General features: G+C 37.8%; 1 protein-coding gene across 2 annotated transcripts in view; it reads right to left on the bottom strand.

Annotated features, from left to right (window-relative positions):
• The window catches only part of LOC128253394 (neuroligin-1), a 28,948-nt gene extending 11,662 nt beyond the window's left edge, over nt 1-17,286 (bottom strand). For both annotated transcript variants that reach the window (XM_052981748.1, XM_052981750.1), the window contains exon 1: nt 16,768-17,286. The gene's annotated coding sequence lies outside the window, so the exon portion shown is untranslated. The remainder of the gene's footprint in view (nt 1-16,767) is intronic.

Below are 17,286 nucleotides of genomic sequence, written 5' to 3' on the forward strand. Positions count from 1 at the left end.
TCTATCGGAAGACACAAAATGTTCACAATCGAGCTATTGTTATAGAACTTATTAGCTATTAAGTCATTCTTGTTTTATAAAAAAAACACTCTGAGGATCGGTCATTGATTGTTACTAAAACCATGGCAAATAACATTATAAGATGACTATATTCAAATATGAATAATATACCTCTATTTTCAGTGACGAATAATTTTTTAATTGCAATTTCATATATGCAAAAAATTGGTTATTAAGTTTTAGATTGGTAATAACAAATACTCTTAAAAAAAGAGTTATTGGATAAATTAAATTATTTTTTCCCTATGCCTTAAAATGGCATCGAAAAAAAAAATCATTTATACAACCGTAAAAACCCCAAATCGATTGAAAATTTTAACGGGCTTAACGTTTTAGATATTAGATATTATTAGTTAGGTGACTTTCAAGAAAATGCTGATGCCAACCGCCATTGACAAGACAAGGATTTAGAGTCGAGATTTGTCTTCAAAATTTTTCTGAGTGTTCGGTAATGCCACTGACTGCTTTGGCGCCCACTTTATGGCTGCCACCTCAGGACGAGGCACGATTGTGGTGTTGGTGCCGGTGCAGGTGCAGGTGCAAAGCGCTTTGCACCGTTTGACCTCCTCCTCCAGCTTCTCCAGCTTCTCCAGCTCCTCCAGCTCCTCCAGCTCCTCCTGTTGCCCTGTTGCCCTCCTGGTGCGACTTTTGTGGAAGCCGAAGCAATGGATGATTGCGAACGTGCTGGTGCACTGTGGACTAGTTCAGAGGATGTGTTTTATGGGAAATAAAAAACTGGTGATTGATGTTTGAGTCGGCTCGAATGGCAGTTTTAACGACAGATGGTTATCTGTTTTGGTAGATTCAATAGGTATTTTTATAAAGCTTATGCCAATTGAAATCTGTTTTACAAAGCGAATTTATACAAGAAAAAAAATCGTTTTAATTGCGTTTTGATCAAGTTCAACGCACTCAAATTTCACATATAATGTACCGTTCATTTTATTTAACTTGTGCCAAATTCAATTGGTTTGTGTCTTTAAATCCCCGCATAATTATGATATATTCATTTATGTCAGTTAAATATTTTTGGAACACAAATGTCCAAAAAGTTCAACTTTAAAAATTTTAGCAAGCTTAAAGTGTTATTTAAAAAAATACGAAAGCCATTAGCAAGTACCTTCCTTAAAAGGTTTTAGCAGCAAGCATATTCCTCTACGTAATCCATAGAAATACCTCCATTTGCATGGGAATACGCATAGTCCTCTCGCCACATTAAAATTTTAATCCATAATGTGGGTTCACAAAATGGGGTGAAGAGGCTTTATTTGGGTTAAGATAAAAATGTGTAAATCTGTCAACCTTTTAGGTGTTAATTTAATGTACTTAACCGCCATGAGCGCACAGAGAGCTCTCGGAAATGGTGCTACCGGACCCGGAGTAACACAAACGTTATGGACTCCTAAGCTCTTGTGGGCCTCATTAACAAATGCTACGTCGGTTCTGTTCTGTTCTGTTTTGTTCTGCGGGTTTCAGCCGGTTCAGGAAAAAGCATGCCGGAATGAGAGTGCTCGCACAAGCGGCCATATATCTTCGCCGTGCCGGGGCAGAGCTGTTTAAATCCGTATATTTTATAAAGCTAAACAATTGGCAAAAATAAAACAATGCCAAAACACACTGCAGGGCGGGCTGGAAACGAGACGAGTTGAGCTCAGTTGAGATGACTCCGGTTGAGCCGAGCTAAGCAAACATACATTTCACTAAATTGCAGCCATAAAACTAAAGTTTAACTATGCTGCGGACCCGGGAGTATTGGCCGTTTCCCCCGGAACCCCGCAACCCCGCAACTCCGAACCCCTAACCCAGCCCTTGGACTTTTACGGCTGTGTTTGGGTGTGTTGACAACCAAAATGTCGGCACGTTTTCCAAGGAAAAAATAGCTCGTGTCTCTACTTGACTCTGCTTTCGGGACGGCTAATGCGGTGAGTCATGGTCGTATGGGATTTTCAAATAAATTGCCACTTTTCAATTAACTAAAAGCTGAAAATGACATTCTCGCTGCAGCCTTATTAGTATTTATACAAGCGCTTAAAGTTGAGGCAGCTGGACCTGGACTGCTGGGAAAGCGTACGGCTACCTCCTGGTATACCGGGAATGATAAATATTTACATTTTCCTTTTATTCGCATTGCTTGGCAAATGTCTTTCATGCCATGCGTTTTCTTAAGCCCTTTACGTCGTTTCAATTTTCTTTCACACAAGTGTATGGGAAATCTGTAAAGACCGATAAAATTGCATATTTTTCCATGAAAGGCGTCGACCCGGAGGGGCGAAAAAAAATTAAGGGGGTGCCTTCACGTCACGCAGACATTTATCCCGGGCATCACGAGCGTTCATTCGCACCACAGCTGGGCGAGGGGGCCACACATGCAGATGTGGGATACTCGCATTGGGGCGGAAACGCGAGGAGCTGGCATGGAAATCATGGCAACGCAAACAGGAAATGTTACGCTCCCGTTCCGACTTACTCACGTCTTTTTCTCAACTCCACTGCCAAGCAAGTGATGGCAAAGAAAGCAGACCATGCTTTGTGAAACTACTGCTGGATTCGACTATTTGTTGCCCAGCTGCGCAAAATCGCTGGCTTGCGAGCCCCAAAACTTGTGCTATGGATTTGGCTTGGATTTTTAATTTGGATCTTTGGAAGTAGAAGCTAAATTAAGGATTAGTGTTTTGGGGAAAAAAGGAAAATTTTAAAAAACAACAAACGAACTGACTTTAAAATATTAGTTCTCATAATTTAAGCTACCTTAAACTAATTCTTTTGTCTGTGAAAATTCTTTACGGTTTCCAAATTTTCCCTTTCCTGTCACGCCCAAGATCCTTTTTCAGAGGGTCCAATGTCAGACCATTTTTACTGGGTAACTGGCCTGAGAGATGGCAATCCACACACCCTTGCTCAAGTGGAGCTGCTTCTCCTCGCCTTGTCAATGCCAGTTGCTGGGTGAAGTTTTTGCATTAAAAGTGGAAATAAAAGTTGCAAGACGCATTAAAAATTGTTGCATTTTACAATTGCGATGGAATTGCAATTGTGCAATGGCGCTGGCAATTGCGCTGCAGTTGGAATTTCGGAGATGTGCCAGAGACAGCGATGTGGGTGATGTCGATGATGATGATGATGATGATGAGGCTGAGGATGATGGTTGACGGTTTGTAAGTGGAGTTCTTATAATAAGTTTCCCAAATGAATTTCTGATAAACTCGTGTTTCATGTCCCTCGCCATTACCAGAAAAACCATAAAAGCCGGCTGAAAAATGTAAGGAAATTGCTAAAGAAAAGTCAAATCAAAGCAATATCTTTCGTTTATTCAGGCATCCAATTGATTTTCCACAGCAAGCATCAGGAAATAAGCTTTGGGCGAGCGAGCGAGACGGAAAGGACAAGGAGAAACAATGGAAAAGCGACGCGAAAAGGAAAATATTTATGAAAATAAATACAGATTGGGCTACATCTCCACTGGGTCTTAGCTATGTCGGTTAAGTTTTTATGGCGCGTCGTTTCTGCTCTAACCAAATGTTATTGTATTTTTCTTCTGCGCCAAGGCACACAAAGGAAAATTTGATAAAAATCTGCAGACTGTTGGGCGAATATACTCGAAACTTTAAAGAGAAAGCTAGAATTTTTATATTTAGTCATCAAAGAACCAAGTCGAAGTGGTTTTAGAGAGCAAGCATTACTTGTTATTTAGCCGTTTGCTTAGGCAAAAGTACATTAATGATTAGCTTTAAAGTAATAATAAAAATAACGACTCGGAAATTTGTCAGTGCTGTGATTTCTTAAAAATGGTATATGTACCTCCTATTGGTTTGCAAACAGCCATTTTATTTTCATTTTTCACGAACAATTAATTAAAATCTCTATCTTCTTGGTTTAAAGTCGTTCTTTGAGAAATTTTTCATACTCCACATCTCCATCGCTCAAAATGTACTCGACCCTCGTTTGCAAATCGTTTGATGAACCCATTTGGTGCAATCATGAAAACGCGATATAATTAGCAGCAAAGTTAGAAGGACTCGCAAAGGACCGAGGACCTATAGCGTTTTCAATTTCGCACCAAAAGTAATTGCGCTCCCTTATCCCTATTTATTTCAGCGTGTGTTTTATTTGTCATTTAAATTATAATTCTCGTTTGACCTTTTTTGCGAGCGGCCGTGTTTTTGTGTGTGTGCGGGTCCTCTTGTCAGAAAAAGGACGAAGCGTCTGCTCGAAATGGCAAAAGTCGAGAACCATGTGCCAGGGCAGGCCGAGAATGTGGAACTACAAAACATTTCAAATGCCATTTAAAACCAGTCGTCGTTGTTACACCTCTCACTCACACAAAGAGGCACACACTCAGAAAAAATGGTTAAAAGAAAAAACATTACCGATTGGTTTATTGGGCTAATTAAATTAATTGGTTCGCAATTGGGCTTAAATAGGTATATCTTGCATTCTTAAAGTAAAAATAACAAATTCATATTTCCTAGAACCAGAAACAACTTCAGAAAAATGCATCTTGGAAGTGAATTTCCTAAAGCTCTCAAAGATCATCACAAAATCTTGACTCAAGTATTCTCTATTATGTCAGTTTTGCTTAAGTAAGAAAAATACATAAATCTAAAAAAAATTGTTTATTTTTATGTCAAATTTGTATTAAACGTTTTTTTCCCCGACTTCGGAAACCTTTTTTTTCCAGCAATCTGAAACACATATTGTAAAAATTACACGATTGGCATTTTAAAAAGTAAAAAAAATTGTTTGTACCTCCCGCTTGTGCTGTGGGTTTTAATAAATGCATTAAATGTTTATACCACCAATACACATAAATAGAAAACCATAGTCGGTCCACATTTGATTAGTCCTCTGCTGCTGCCAAATCCACTTTTAACACAAAAATGTTGTATTCTTAAAGATTGTTTCTTTTTATTTTAGGTGAAAAATTTGTAGATGATTGTCCATTTGATTATTGGCATCAGGGATGATAGGCTGTGTGTTTAAATGACAGACTTAATACCGAATACTGCAATTTTTCAGGTGTACACATATAGACGCACTCTGGGCTGGATGGCATTTGCCGGAACCATGGGCGGTGAAATCACAGAACTTTCCCCTTTCATTATGCTGCAGAATAAACGAGGTTACATGGCTGCTTGATTCCACAGCCGAATGAGACGGGAAAGGGGCAGGCCGCGGGTCCGAGGAACGTCGGAGGTCCTGGTACTGGGCACTTGGCATGCTCTTTGGGTCTCGTTTTTGCTCTCGTTTCTCCAAACTTTGTTATGTATTTTGCACACCCATTTTTACTTTTTGTAAGTTGCTGGTCGCATTGAAGATCTGCCGAGTTGGCGAATTGCATTCGGAAATGCATTTCTTTTGCCCACAAAAATAACAAGAAATTTGTCAATACAGCATGTAGAATAAACTTGAGCGTGACCCTTTCTGTCTGGTTACTGACCCATTCCCAGTCCACTGCCAAGATTTATGTTAAGGCCATTCCTTTTTGGTAATTAGAAAACCATTTTATGTGCACAATTGTCGGGCAGAAAGTTTTAACAAGTTGACAAATAAATTTATAGCCATATCTGCGTGCCAAGGCAGTTCGAAAGTGAATATGTGTCCGACATTTTCAGTCACTCATATAGCGTCGCAACCCTTAGGCTTCTGGGAACGGAAATCGAAAATAAAGTTTGAACAGAAAGATGAAGGTTAACAAGTTTGTGAAATGCCTCATTTTTGTTTTAGCACCGGAGGAAATTGCTTTTTAATTTACTTTATGTAGATGGGTTCAGCAAATTCATCTGTGGGTATGGAAAATGCACATTTTCGACTTTACGAGTTCATTTTAGTTTGTTCCGGAACTACCTAAAAGGCCTCCCTTTTTGTTCTCGCAGTTTTGATTTTCTGTTTATACTTTTTTCATAACTGGGTCAACAAATTTACTTCATGGTTTTAAAAGGTAATCAAATGAAACTGTAAATATTTTCCTAGTAAATAAAGTTGTTTCTATTGAAAAGCTTTGACAATTTAATCACACGAAAACTAGTAAATCTGAAAACCAAAAATGTACAAATTATTTTCTGTTCTGTTTCCACATAAGTTTTCAAGGAATTATTTTGTGCTAATGAGCGTCGTTCTGGGCACAACTTTTAAATTAATGACTTACACCTCCTTTAATATACATTAAGGGTCCCCCGAAGTCAAATGAAATAATTATCAATTATGTGAAACACACATGGCTCTGTTGTCCTACGAGTTCCAATTCTAATTATTACTACCCCCCTAGGATTCTTTGACGCCTAATGACCTAAGGAAGTTGTAGCTGCACACAAAATGCAAATGAGCCGACTGTGGTCAATTGAAACATATTCTAGGCTGATTTATGCAAGTGTGTGCGCATATATTCGCCATGTAGGAGGTGATTAACATGGGAATGAAGGCACAGACAAGGCTGAGAATGAGATGGAGACAGTATAGTGGGTGGCAATGGGCCATCCGGCGTAGTCGACTAAAGTAACGTTGACCAAATTACGTAGGCATAAATTATTTATGACTGCGGCAGGAAGCAAACAGGCTTGCTAACACATTCAACATACCCAACTCAACTTAACTCAACTAGCCCCAAATCGAGACTGTTAATAGTCGGCACAAGAACAGTGATACTTGCTTAACTTCTATTCTTACAGGCAACACATTTAAGCCTTAAGTTGATAAAGGAAGTTTATTTAAATGAAAACAAGAAAGGAAGCAAAATTCGGCAAGCCGAAGTTCATATACTCTTGCAGCTATTGCAATAACTAAATATTCTTGAAAACATTAAAATTATGATTTACTTGCGTATATGTTTAAAAACATTGAAGCTATGATGATTTGGAGCTTAATTATTCGATAGTTCCTATGGTAGGTATATGATATCGTTTTCCGATTTTAATAAAATTAAAAGCATAGTTCTAAACTGTCAAATTATTAATAAGTCTAAAAGAATTCAAAAAAAAATTACAAAATAGAAAAGTTACATATAAAAAAAAAAATTTATATATATTTTTAATAGAAGAGCTATATGATATAGTCGTCCGATTTTTATGAAATTTAAAATGTAAATCGTAATTCTAAAATATTTAACCATTTTCCGATTTTGATGAAATTTAAACAGTAATTTTGAAATAATTAACCGTTACTATATGTCAAAGAACCAAAAAAAAAAATTAAAATCACCAAAGTTTTAATTTTTTTAAATTTATTTTTCCGATTGTTTCTATGGGAGCTATATGCTATAGTCGTCCGATTCGGCTCGTTCCGACTTATGTACTTCCTGCAACAGAAGGACCACTTTTGGGAAAGTTTCATGCAGATAGCTTTAAAACTGAGAGACTATGTTGCGTAGAAACGGACGGACAGGCGGACAGACGGACAAACGGACAGACGGACATGGCTAGATCGACTCTCTTAGTGATGCTGAACAAGAATATATATACTTTATAGGGTCGGAGATGTCTCCTTCGCTGCGTTGCAAACTTCTGACTGAAATTTTAAAACCCTCTGCAAGGGTATAAATATTGGATTTAATAGTCAGATAATTATATGTATTGTTCTTTTTCATTCATTTATCAGTGCACTAGTTCAAAGTTGCACATTTAGAATTAGTTAAGATATGTGTTTGTTGGAAGGAGTTGGCAATAATTAAGAAAACTAAGCAAGTATTTTAAAATATTATTCGCTTAAACTAAGTTTATCACTTTTAAAAACCAAAATTGGCTTAGAACTTAATTTAAAATTGTAGTTTCGCGATTTAGTTTAAAAGAATTAATAAATACCAAAATAAATACAAAAATGGTACTTATTGTAATCAAACAGGAATTAGAGTTGCATTTGTTGAAAGGAGGTTGGAACTACCGAGGTTTGACTGTAGTAAATTGTAGTGTGGGTAATAAGGCATTTGTTTGTGGACTGGGCTGCCATAGGGAGGAGCCGAGGTACTTGGCTAAATGTAAACATGAAAGTACTCTCTGCCGATGACGATGCTGTTCCCGATGCTGGGGCACTCCACTTATCGTATTTACTATGTACTTAGTATAATTAAATGGGCTTAAAGCAAATGCTCAGACCTAGTCAAGTTTATTCATCATTCAGTTCGAACAGATGCGACGCAAGTCCCTTGTTTTTGCGACTTTTGAGTGACTTTGTTTCGTGTTGCTGCGGAAATCGGGATCGTTTGTAACTTAATGAGCATGTAAATTTAAAGGATGCACTTAATGCCCAGATATACGTACATATATGTGTGTGCGCCACTTTATGCGCTATGTGTGCGCTGTACATCCCCTTAGCTTATATATCCAATCGTAATTTATTGCTGCCGTGAAGCGAAAACTTTCAATCGGTGCCAATGGAATTAATTTGAGCCTGCGCACACACACAGGCACAGCCATAGAATCCCCTGTTTGTGTGTATTGTTAATGTATTTATGTATGTATCTAGGTGTGGGAACGGTTCAAGTATGCATACTTGCTTATCCCCGCATCCATATGTTAGCGAGCTCCTTTTGGATGTGTGTGTTTTTGGTTAGAAGCCTGCCGGAAGGAGAGGGTTTTTGTGTTTTTCGAGGGGTTAAGTCCTGCTGAGCTCCGCTTTAGGACATAGCCCAACTCTTTTCGGTATCAAACGATTTGTCGGAATTTTTATTTCAGTGGGTGTGATATGAGTTCTATTTAGATTGTACTGTCTGTAATACTCTGCCTAATTTTCCACCTCAATTTAATGCGTCCTTTTAAATACAATTAAAAAACATAATTAAAATCATTAGCTTTGGTTAGGACTTTGTAAATTCCTGAACGGCTAAAGTGTCCTTAATAATCTATTTATTGTCCACTAAAAGATTTAGAATTTTTACTCCTTAAGTAAGTTTTAATTTCTGGAGCAAAATGGCAATTTTATTCGAAGTGTTATTAAAAATCTTAAAAGATTTTTTGTACGAAAATTAAGACAAATTTGTATAGATAAGTTTTTCAGCAAACATTTGTCAAATTGCTTTATGAATTATTAAACTAAAAGTGTTACACAACAGAAATGCGCAATCAACTTTTGCAAAATATTTTATTTATTTTATTATATTTTGGTATTCAAAAGCTAATCCCAGTTTTCTTATTAACGAACCAATTCCGTTTTTTTCACTAAGAAGTGCAACAATATACTGTTTTTGGGAGCTATCTTTGGACAAATCAAATGAAATTATTTTTTAAATTGATAGGGAAATTATTTCGCAAATGAAAACCACTCAGCTTCGGCAACAGCCACCGCAGAAGCCTTTTGTGCCGCAGTCCATATTCTGAATATTTTATATTCCTCCGACATTTGTATGCGGCGATGTAGGTTGTAAAATCGGCGGGGGTGAACACATGCGAGTACAAAAGGGCAATTCATTACGCAATGATAATTAACATGTAATCAGAGGCGGTAACGACTTGGGCAGAGTTCGCAGTGGTTCGTAAATATGGCTGGGGAGCATAAATTTAATTTGTGCCTCACCACCCCGGAGAGGTGCAGTTAAGCGTCGAATAAAAAGAGGGTACAACTGAAACTGCAAAATCGACTGCATAAATCAGTCAGAAAAGAGATGCTGCGAGCTGCCCTTCTTTTTCCGTATCCAGCTCTTTGTTTTGTTGACGGCGGCCGAGTAAATGGCATATCAATGCGTGATTACGTATACGCCGCATGGGCCAAACAAATTGCTGTGCCTCTTCAAGGCAGAGTGGCGGCATTGGGGCGTGCGCTTCATTATGCCAAATGCCTACGTGCACTACTTATTTATCCAGTGATGGCGCGACTCTGGAGCTGCCACTCCTTCTTCCTTATTTATGGAAGTGACTCGCTGAGTGCGAAGTCCTCGCATATCATCCATCGCGCCCACGCCCACGCCAACTGCCCACAACTCGCTGGGTCATGCTTCCGATTGCTTCCGCATCATTGCACACTGGTTCAAGCAATTTGTTCGCCGCTTCCAGACAATAATTTGCAAAGTAAAATTCCATTTTTTAAAGAAACGCTTGCTTTTTAAAATCTTCTTCTTCTATTCTTAAGTGAACAAACATAAATTCAAGCTTGTTGTCATCGATTTCCATGCCATGCCTTAGTACTGGCATTTGTCATGAAAATTAAAAAAAAACACAGTTGAGATGATATTAATTTTTCAGAAATATTCTCTGCATGAAATCTGAACTGTAAATTAAACTAAGCTCTTGGGTAACAATTTTTATTAAGAGAGGCTTGTATGACGAGCTTAGCTTTAGTTGATTTGTTAAATGAAATCCTTTACCAAAACAAACCACATTTTGCACAACTATGAAAATTTTACATAACTTGTGTGTTAATAAATAATGCAAATCGCATTTATTTAGTGCAAATTAAAAAATAAAAACTGATACGTCATGTTAAGCATATTAATGGAACGTTAAACGTGTTAAATAGGACGGTTTTTTATAAGGAAATATACTCTCACCCCTTTAAGGAGTAGATTTTGGTGCAAAACAAATTTAATTAGAATCCAAACAATTTTAAATTAAGTTTAAGCTCTTGCGCAGTGGTCTCAAAGTTTCAATAAAAATTGCTCATACGGCACGTAAGCCAGTATAAGTTTTGGGTTAAAAAATCTTTTTCCATTGCTTTGCTTGTCAATTTTTTGATGTCGTTCACAGAAGATAACAAAATGAACACTGTTCATTTGTTTTAGGAGATTTAATCGTATTAAATAGAAAAAATCAGTTTAATGCATGTGTTATCCTGAATAATATCTGTTTTACCTAAAAATTGTAGGTAAAAAGTAAACATGAGTTCTAAGAACTCGAACCCAATTAGTAAATTTGGTCAATATCAAGAGATTCTCGCGCAATGCCATTTAGCTCTAAGTGGCAAGCTGTTCCAATTCCAATTCCAATTAGCCCAATAATATGTTGTAAGGTTATAAGTTATTCATAGTACTTCCTAACCAGTGTGCTTTGTCTGCGGGGGACATTCGGCGCATAGAGTACAAAATCAAGCGCATACAGAAAAGCAGGATGTATGAGGATATATCTTAGTGTGGGTGCAGAAGTCTGCGTTAAACGTCTGCCTCCGATAATGAGGAGAGCAGCGTGTATCGGGCAAACACAGATAGGCCGGGGGCTGAGCCGCATCTTTATCCTGATCCGCTGCCTGCTGATGATGTTTGCGTTTGAATAATTTATGACACAATAAAAAAACAGGAAAAGCCAGCTACGCAAAGCCGTGCGGGAACGGGATTGGGGCTTGGATTCGAATTGCGAACCACTGCAATAGCCCCAAGGTGCAAAGAGACGGCTAAGTCCATGGCAACTGCGGTTATGGAAATGCCATTTGGATACTCGCATCTGTGGAGGCTACGTGGCGCACGCAAACCATTCATCCGGATGGAAGGAACGTCGGCAGCCAGCGTTTTTATTCATTTCGAAAAATGATAATTGGCTACTGACAGCCGCAGGGGAGGGGTTATAGCAAGTGGAAAACTGAAAGGGGGTGTCCCGGCATCAGCAGTGGCAGTGCTTAGCTTCTGTTTGCTGCTTAGTGGGCAGAAGCTTTCGATATCGGCTAATCGCAAAAGGTTTACTGATCTGTTTCAAAACAGAAAAAGAAGACTTTCGGATTTTGAGGTGTACAGTTTGCGCAAATTCGTGTAATTTTCTAAAATATAATTTTACAAACGGAGAAACTGTATACAAAAATTTGCTCCACACGATTGTTAGCTAAAATAAATTTGGCCCGACATTATTATTTTCAAATGTCAATAAACTTAGTAAGCTCTAATGTATAATTTTGATATTTGTAACTTTGTAGTGTATCATTTTAAATAAGAAAATTAAATTTATTTAGAAGTTTTCTTTTTGATTTGTCTTTCGATGACCGGGTATCTCATAGTCGACTTACCATAGCCTTTCAGCCTTTTTCTGTGTTGTGTGCTGTGTTGGCGGCGACTAAATCAGAAACAGAATCAGAAAAAGGCGAGCAGAGCAGCGGAAACTGTAGCTGAAGTTGAATGGCAGTCTGAATAGACCGCCGGACGGACAGGGACAGGGATGGAGATAGGGCGACAAGGAGGCACCGAGTGAGATGGTAGCGAGCCTGGGAGTGAAAAAAAAGGGAATATAAATTGCCTCTTAAATATGGAATAAGTGCGGAAAAGTGTACACCAGCCGACGGCCACCAGCAAACATGCACATAGATAAACTATATAGCTTCTGGCCAAGATAAACAAACAAAAATACAAGCACACACGCACAGATGGCACAACAACACACTGCCAAACGACAGAAAAAGAAAAAATCTGCAGAAGATGAAGAAGACGAAGCCAAGTTTTGTAACAGTTACAAAGATAAAGCAAAGTGGGCGTGTAATTGCGTATGTACGCGCGTGTGTGTGTGTTTGTCAGCAACTAGAGGGCGTGGGAGTGGGAGTGGCACCCGCCCCCGCCCGTTTCTTCCGCTTTCCTCGCTCATCCACAGGCTCATCTTCTTTGGCTTGTGTCTCCTTTGTGTCCCCTTTGCATAGAATCCTTTGGCAATAGACACATAAATTTTAGCCAACACAACATTTCGATTCAGATTCATTCCCCATTCAAAGCAAATGACTTGGGGGCGGGGTCAGGATGGGCGGTGAAAGCAGGGGCTCTAAAAGTGTTGAATCTTGTGTTTATAGCCTTGTAGATTTCTCACTACTACTCATGTCCTCTAATCTCCGGGCCATTTGTTAATTTTCCACTCTCAGAAATAAATATTTTTAAAACAAAAGTAAATGGATAATAAAATTTGTAGGTTCAAGCGTTTCATAACACTAGGTAACAAAACTAAAGAAAACAATTTACTCAGGAAATAAAATTTTTTTGTTCAAATGCAGTTGGACCTCATAAGGAAAACGACACTTTAATTTTTTAATAGTACCATATATAAGCTAAACTATATTCTTAAACGGATTCTTTTTGTATGTTATACTTTATGTATCTAAAGTTCTACATGATTTTACTAGAAATAGAATGTTCGTAAACTTTCCCTATACCTTAAATGAATTCGTTTGTCCGACTTGTTTAAATTCACTAATATTTGCCCATTTGCCACTAATATATGCCCTTCCACTTTCTCGATTTTTAATAAAATTGGTTTAGTCCTTTTAAATTTTAAATTACAAAGTTTTTATATTTATTCTCTGTTATTTTTTATGTTTTGCAAATATAAAATGTTTTTCGGCAAACTGTTCCAAGGTGCCTAATTAAAAATAATATATTGTTAAGACCTAATTAAGCGAAATAGGCAGGTCAGGTAAACCTCATTCGGCAAAACAATAGAGATGTTGAATTTAACTCGTTGAAATATCAATATTTATTATTATTTATTCAGGGTTTGCAAACTTGCAGAAGGTGTTAATGAATTTAATTTTTGTTATCGTTGAGAAAGAATTTTATTAAAAAGTCAGAATTTTATGTAGTTTAGTTTTGGTTTAATAATTTATTATATTTAATGTGATAAAATTTACTTAGTTTCATGCATTTATTTCACACTTCGGTATGGTTGTTATTTGTTTGATTATAATTCACACCGATTATTCGATAATGTGTGATTCAGACTCGATAAGAAAAAATTGGCTTAATTGATTTTACTCAGTATAAAAAGTTTACTGAAATCATTATTCCATCCTGATTTAACAAGATAAATATAATTCTGCATAATGTACTCATTGGCGGATAACGTGCAGAATGCGTAATGTAACTACCTTTTATTCAATTAAAATACAAAATTGATAGCAAATTTCTCTTAATTAAAGGAATTGATGTATGTAGAAGAATTTAAATGCCCAAACGAATTTCGCTTTGTTGCAATTTCAATTAGTTTCTTATTTTGGTTGTATTCCTCATTAATAATACACAACAAAATTGAAAATATGACGTACGAAACTTTTGAACTTTGGAAATGAGGAACGGAAAAGGGGTGTAAAATAAAAGAACTGGAAAAAAAGTCTGAAAGTTATCAAATTTTCTGAAAAATGTCTTCTGCCTCAGAGAATAATATATCTTCCTTAAAACTACTTGCCTTATAAGAAAAGACTTAACTAAACTCTCACCTAGTTGCTCACTTTATTAAATTCAGCTTAACTAGACGCCAATCCTTCTCTGCAAAGCCACAACCATTGATATCACATTGAGAATTCTAAATTAAGAGTAATTCTCCAAGGTAAAGAATGCAATTTTGTAATCAAACATTTAACTCATTTCTTTTACCAAGCTGATTGCCTCTTACTTGACTGGAAAGCGAGCGGAGGCAGTCTAATAGAAATACAAAACACATACACAAAGTTAAATAAAAGAATATGATACAAAGGTAAAGCCAAGAGCCGAACAAAGTTCCACCTTATCCCATTGGCAATCCCGGGAATCACATACTCCGTTCTGGCCAACAGATCCGTTCACACCACAGGCCACGACTTTCTGCTTTTTCCCCGCCTGTATTTTCCCCCATCCCAATTCCGAGACCGAATGGAACACAAAGTTGCCGCCAGCCAGCTCGCACATATATATACATCTATATATGGATGATATATACACGGGTCCCGCCACGGACACATCGCTTTCATTTTAGGTGGCGCAGAACAGTAAAAAAAATCCCCTCTGTACACATTTCAAGCAAAAATTTCAATTAAGACTTTTACTATGAATTCATTTCTGTTTGCCTTCGTGTGCTTACGTGTTTGTGTCGCTATTTAGTATGTGTGTGCCAGCTTGAACCTTTGCCAGGACCGCTGGTAATTTTTCCTTGTTTTATGTTAAAGCGAAATTGGTCAACAGTCCTTTGTTTGGCGCGCCGGATGCAATTTTAATCTGGCAGAACGGCAGGCGGACTGACGCACCACAGACAAAACTTCAATGGGTATGATGGATAGCATGGGGAGGTGGTGGTAGTTCTCCGAAGGTTGGATGAAATAATGACTATAAGCCACCGGCGCAAGGCTCTAACCCAGCCAGACAGACCTACGCACACACTTAAACGGAATGGCAAGAGCAGCCACAAAATATTTTAGTTTTTTGACCCAAAAATGTCAGCGGGGCATGAATTATCACTGCCGCCAATGCCAGCCGTCGGAAAACGAGGGGAGGTCAAATTGTAACAAGAAACTGGATATTGCCAGGAACACAGCTTGTTGAGTTTGGAAAAGGCTTAGCCTACCAAATAGAGCAATTAAAATCGTATGACTTCAGTTGTTTTTCTTTTCCTTCAGGTTGAGTAAATTTACAGATATTTATGCAATTATCTTTAAAAAGCTTGCCTTTTTTGTAGGTCAAACAACTGTCTTAAATATATTAATTTATATTCAACAGAATTTAATATTAATTTTTATGTAAATAAATAAATTTAAAATGCATACAATTTTTATCAAACGGAAATATACTTTTATGTATTTATAAAGATTGAACATTTGTTGTTCTCTTGGTCATTAAATTTGTAAAACTTTGTTATATCGCTGTATAAAGCATAATATTTTAACTTTATAAGAAATAAATTCCTTTGAAAATAAAAAAAAAACATTTTTTTAAATTTTTAACGATTGCTGTTGGATAAAAAGGGAAAGGCTGCCACACTTTCACAAATCATTGAGAATTGGGCCTAAAACCGAAAAGACTTATATGAAAATACATATATGGTTTTTTTACATTTATCAAGTCTTTATCGTTTTTATCTTTTTTAATTTTTTTGGCCAAATTACAAAAAACAACTTAAAGGCTGCTCGAACGAAATGTATTTCCTTTGGATGGAAAGATGATAATTTTCAAAAAACTCACTTGCAAGCCTTAAGTGTTAAACAAAAATATATATAATTTTCTGGCCGTCATTTCGACATTTTGTTTTTGATATCAAGATATTAGTGCTTGGCTAAAAGTTTATAGTTCCTAGGCGGAATAGTTTTGGGGGCAAAAGAAAACACATTTCCAAATGATATTCCAAAGTTGTCTCAGCATAAACTGTTTTTAAGGCAAAAAAAGGTGTTGGGTAAACAAATTCGATCAAAAAAGGTTATGTAAGGTCAGAGTTTTTTTTTCGGGTTTTGACATTTCAGTCATATTCACATTTGTGGCGGTTGACTTTTGTCCGCTTTGAAAAGTTCCTTTTAAATTCTTTGTGATGGGATTAACGCGGGACGCACACAGAAGCCTTAGCATACTTTTCGGGGCGAGCCACGATGCCGTTTGATGGCATTAACATTAACCCAAAGGTGGCCAATGTCGAAAAGTGGGCTCTTTGCGAATGGGGCTAATTTTATTTTGAGAACCGCCCTCGCAGCGCTGCTGGATGTTTGCTGTTGTTGTCCCACGCAGGTTGCTCTTTGCTTTGCTTCTGCTTGTTTGCCTATGTTTGCCTATGAATAACAAGAAAGCCAACAACCACGGGGGGCGGAAGAGGTGGAAGCGGAGGCGAAGGGTGTGGAAGTGGAAGTGGGAGGTGGGTGTTAGAGCTCTCTCTTGGGCTCAGGGTGAATGGAAAAGCGTCAGCAGAAGAAAAACGGCAGGCTGCGACGTCAGCAGAGGCTTCTTGAGGCGTTGCAAGGCGACGTCGACGACTGTCACTTTCCAAGAGGGAAAAATCTGTTTGGGGCGGTTTTATTTTTTTTCCTTGTCGCTAGGAGCAACTTTGCCTGTACATTTCTTTTTTGCCTTTTACTTTTGCCTGACTTATTTGGGCTCACCTTTCGGGCTGTTGGTCCTCGTCCTTGGCAAGCTGCTTAATCGTTTTTGTCCCTTTTAACTTTTGCGCCGCCAATTTTCTCCTTCTTTTTCGGTAAGTCCGAGTTTGGGCACGCTTGGAATTTTCCTTAGTTTTATTTCAGTTTTTGGCGTATTAAAATTTAGTTTGGGTTTCTTTGGTTTTCACTTTCGCTTTTTCTTTTGCGGCAATCCCGTTGTATTCAACAAATTGTTCGCGCTTCCCCTTCAGCTTCACCTTCACCTCTCTTGCTCTCTTTCTATTACACTCTCACTCTGCGAGGGTGTGCGTGTGAGTGCAGAAGGCTTTCACAGTTAATTGAGTCTGCTCAGGTTTTTATCATTGCTGGTCACACTTTTTTACACTACCTTCGAGGCCTTTTTTTCACACATCACACTTGGGCTTTTCTATTCTTGTGCTGCCTGGAATTCCTTGTCTTTCGGCCGTTTTATCCGTGCTCCGTGTCCGTCTGCGTGCGCGTTCGCTCTCGCTCTGATGCTGA

Source organism: Drosophila gunungcola (genome assembly GCF_025200985.1).
Source record: "Drosophila gunungcola strain Sukarami chromosome 2L unlocalized genomic scaffold, Dgunungcola_SK_2 000008F, whole genome shotgun sequence".
In the NCBI taxonomy this organism is placed as follows: domain Eukaryota; kingdom Metazoa; phylum Arthropoda; class Insecta; order Diptera; family Drosophilidae; genus Drosophila; species Drosophila gunungcola.